This window comes from Benincasa hispida, chromosome 12 (genome assembly GCF_009727055.1).
Source record: "Benincasa hispida cultivar B227 chromosome 12, ASM972705v1, whole genome shotgun sequence".
Classification (NCBI taxonomy): Eukaryota; Viridiplantae; Streptophyta; class Magnoliopsida; order Cucurbitales; family Cucurbitaceae; genus Benincasa; species Benincasa hispida.
This window is the reverse complement of record NC_052360.1, coordinates 52,864,574-52,869,249: the sequence shown is the minus strand read 5'-3', so window position 1 is coordinate 52,869,249 and position 4,676 is coordinate 52,864,574. Positions and strand designations below refer to the sequence as shown.

Here is a 4,676-nt window from a genome sequence, read left to right as displayed (position 1 = left end):
TTACTCGTTTGTGTGTTTTTTATGTTCGGGAGGTTCCATGTTTTTCGCGGCGGGTGGGTAGAGTTTTCATTACACCGTCTTGTCCTTGAACTTGGAGTTCTTATGTGTTTATGAATGTTTACGAAGTTCTAATATGTTGTGGGGGGGGGGGGGGTGAGATTTGCTTAAACCATTTTGGGGACAAAGTTTGAGTTTTATGTGTGTTGGTCCTTGTTTACTCATTTTATGTGTTTTGATGTTCGGGAGGTTCCATGTTTGTCATGGGGGGTGGGTAGAGTTTCATTACACCCATATTGAAGTTTGAACGTGTTGTGGATGTTTACCGATATGACATTTGAATGTTTTTATTTTATTGTAGAATGCTATTCGAAGATGAGCTGGGACAATTGTTGAAGATGTTGTGTTCCAGACGTGTTCTAGACATTGTTTTCATTTTATTTCTTCTATGTATTTGTGTTATGAATGTTTATGAAGTTCTAGTATCAACTTTATTTGGATATTGTAATTTTTATTTACTTGTTTAATATGGACTTCATTTTCGCTGTTTAATTATGTGAATCTTTATTTGGTTTATTTATGTTTTACAGGTTATTCAGATCAAATTTTAAAAAAATACAAACGATAAATTAAAAATATTCGATAGACAATTTTCAACTAATGAATGAACTCCCCACGCATGTATTACTGCGTCGGAGTTCTTGTAACTCCCGACGCATTAAATAAAACTGTCGGGAGTTCTGGAACTCCGGATGCATGGAACAACCGTCGGGAGTTCGGAAACTCCCAACGCATTTTAAAACGATGTCGGGAGTTAGTCGGGGAACTCCCAATGCACATATAGGGCATCGAGAGTTCTAGAACTGCCGACGCCATATATCAGGCGTCGGCAGTTACTGGAACTCTCGACGCCCTATATGTGCATCGAGAGTTCCCTGGCTAACTCCCGACACTGTTTTGAAGTGTATCAGAAGTTCCTCTCCCAGCGGGTTTCTCCTGACCAAACTCTCGACAAATCTTTATGCATTGGGAGAGGCTCTCCCAATGCATTTTTCACACTTTTTCAACGAATTGTGACGTCGGGAGAAGTCAGATTTCTTGTAGTGCTTTTGGAGATGAGGTACTTTAATAAACAACTTTTCAAATGACCAAGTAATTTCTAGATGTACCAGTGTATAGGTCTGTATATCTACAACAAGTTCATGAAACTCTCATTAATCATGCAGTTTCAAGCTACTCGTAAAGCATCTGAAGAAGTTGGTGCTCAAATAGTTTTGGGGGACCAGCCAATTGAAATAACTGTATGTATTTTCTCCTGCAAGATGATACTATTCTGTTTTGGCAAGTACAAATGATTGTAGAATTTGGCCCATTCAGATAATTTAATCCATTCGATCGCTCCAATATGATTTATTTATTCATGCAGCTAGAAAGGGCATGGAATGCTCTGAATTGGACTGAGAAGTTGAGTTTAGTAAGCTCCGTTGTTTGTGGAATAACATCGAAATCTGATTTTTCTCATAACAATGATGAGGTTCTTTCCCACTCGAAACCTTGTATTGATTTGTTTGAATTCAAACCGTTGACACCTTTAGTTATCATTCATAGACAACCAATTTTAATGATATTGTTATACTGAATTTAAAGCTTTTTTAGTGTAATTGGTTAGTAACCTCAAATACATCAAGGATCTATATATTAGCAAAATTTTATGAATATCGTCTCAGCTAAAATCTTGTCTATATTAAAGCTTCAATTGTATATGTTTTTAAGTGATTCAGCCTTATTACGGATGCAATATAAAGGAAACTTCCTTACTTTAGGCCATGTTTCCTAAATTTTCAGTAGGTATAGATTAGGCTAGGAACCGAGACAAAGGTGACCATAGAAAATACAGACTAAGAGACATAAATTTGAAAACATTTGTTTAGAATACAGATTGGCTACTTGCAAAACTTTCAAAGAGGTTCAGTCCAATCAAAGTTTAACATTTTTCCTTTGTTTTCTCGAACATTTGTGTTTTCCCCTCAATATGATTGCGTTTGTTACTTATGAACCTTGCTTATTAACATCTGAAAGATCATAATTAAGCATATCAATTTTCGTTGAAGTACGAATCAGTACATGCATTATATACTTCCTAATGTTGCAAAAATCATTCTTTTGCAATGGATGTGTTGCTTTAGGAATCTAGTGGAAATGGTAGTTCTTTGCAACTCTATGAGAAGTTTAGTTTTTCTTATCCATCCATCTTTCAACCTCTCATTCAAGAACGAGATACTGTAAGTACAATCCTACATTGGATTTTCAGTTCTTACTTCAACATTTATTTATAATCACCATTTTTTCATTTCGACATTCACAATTACAAAGTTCTTAATATAGTTGCATTTTCAATACCTTGCATGGTCTCTTAAGCGTAGCAAGGCAGTGAACAAGAGCAAGGGCACATGAAGGTGGAAAGGTTCAAGAAGAACATTTTGAAGAGGGGTTATGCCTGAGACTGCTACAAAGAAGGGAAAGGACTACCCTATTGGCCCTATTCTTCTTGGATTCTTCATTTTTGTCGCCATTGGATCATGTGAGTTCTAGATTTTGAATGCTAATTTCCTCCTTTCCTCTTTCATATTCTTATACTTATGTTTTGGCATACTTTGGATTTTTGTTATGTGATTCGAGCTTGTATGTGGGGAATTCTCTAAACCTTTCTCATTCCACACTTCCATCTCTCCTATCAGTTCCAACTTTGCTTTCCGATAGTTCAACAGCCGCAATTGTTGAAGCCTGTGCATTTCCATACCTGAGTGCCGCTGTCGTGCCTTTTCATTTGTCCATTTTGTGCTCAAATCAAAGTCGTGGTTCTTCTTTTCAGCAACATGGTGAGTTTGTTTGCAACTAGTTTCTGGTTCGATTTTTTTGCTCAATCTCTTGGCTTTAAACATTGGTTTTTTTTGGGAATTATGATAATTCTATTGAAAACAAGTGGTTGTGAAATATTTTTTGGAGTGTGTTTCTTTGAACAGGTTCAAGGTAAATTTTTGGTTTTGTTGTGGTAGCATCGTTATGTTGCCGAAAATTTTCCATCGTCTTCATATCTCATATCTAGGTAACCAAGATTCTCTTCTTCAATATCTTGGAAAAGAAGATTCTCTCATCTATTGATATCAACTCTTGAGATCTATCTGTTTTTCTTGGAAGAATATGTTTAAATTGGCTATTTCCTATTTTTTTTTCTTCTTGTGTATGATCTGAGAAAGAAAGATTACTAAAATAATGTCATCTTTTGTTGTTTCTTCTTCAATATTTAAGACACCTTTGGAAGAGACATGGAAGGCATTGTCGTCGTTCACGTGTCTCCATCGCATGCACCGCCAGGTTCGTTCTACCCTATACTTTTAATGGTGTTGTTTGTGTGTTTTTTAGGTGTTTGGAAGGGGTGGGGAAGAGATGGATTTATTGCAACAGCAAGGGATTCACGTAAAAATTGTTCCTGATAAGTGCATTTTTGAATGCTTGCAGTTTTAAGAACAATTTCTAAGTGTTTTCAAGTGACTCTAATGATATGGAAATTCCTGTTTGAGAAGTTATAGTGTGCTTATTTCTCTTTGAACCATATTGGATTAGACTGCAACACCCGTTTGTGGGTTGCACTATGGTAGTTTGTGGGTTATTCATGCACTATGGTAGTTTTTGTGACAACTTTTGAGATTTGAAGTACATTGTGAGCTAAATTTGCTTATTGATGTATGTGTTCTTGAATATTCATTTTTTAGGAATTCTGATAGTTCTGTTGAGAACAAGTGGTTGTGAAATATTTTTGGGAGTGTGTTTCTTTGAACAGGTTCAAGGTAAACTTTGGTTTTGTTGTTGTAGCATCGTTATGCTGTCAAAAATTTTTCATCGTCTTCGTATCTCATATCTAGGTAACCAAGCTTCTCTTCTTCAAGATCTTGAAAAAGAAGATTCTCTCATTTATTCAACTATTGAGTTTTCTTGTTTTGCAGGTGCAACAAAGGAGTAAAGATTTGGTATCGCAACCTCTTTATGTTTTTTCTTGGGGAACTCTAGATCCAACACATTCACTACAAGAATTTTTCCTTGAATGTACCATTTATGCACATTCCCAATAAACACGATTAGTTGAATATGAATTCTGATCACATTTTCACTTTCAATCCTTTGTCTTAAACCTTTATTGTTTGTGATCCTTTGACAACAGTGGTCAAACAAAGATGCCTATAACCAGACACTGCTTAAGCTAGGGAGGTCTAGTCAAGAAGAATTATGAAGGGAACCATACTTACCAAGTGGAGAGGGACGGTAAACTCATAATATTTGTAAAATCATAATGTTTGTATTACTTGTAATTTGTGTTTTCAAGGCCTGAATTATTGTACGGCCTTTTAAATTATAATTGTATAGTAGAATTTGCGGATTAAATGTAATAGATTTACAATCCATATATGAATAATATGTCATAGCCACAACGTTCGATGATGATGTGTCATGTTATACTTTTTGACCGAAAAAATGGATTTCGCAAACGAATTTTAAAAAACGGACAATAATTGATAAAATGGACAGATTCTGGGCTTCAATGTCGGTTTAAAGGGCTTCATTTGATTCTTGGGCTTCAGTTGCAACCAACATTAAAGGTTTTTAATGTCGGTTGCAAATTT

General features: G+C 35.5%; 1 long non-coding RNA gene across 1 annotated transcript; it reads left to right on the top strand.

Moving 5' to 3' along the window:
• Positions 1-996: 996 nt before the first annotated feature.
• LOC120092792 lies at positions 997-3,168 on the top strand. The gene is made up of 3 exons (XR_005486161.1): positions 997-1,531; positions 2,184-2,578; positions 2,736-3,168. It is a non-coding gene; the product is annotated as an uncharacterized LOC120092792 (long non-coding RNA).
• Positions 3,169-4,676: the final 1,508 nt, after the last annotated feature.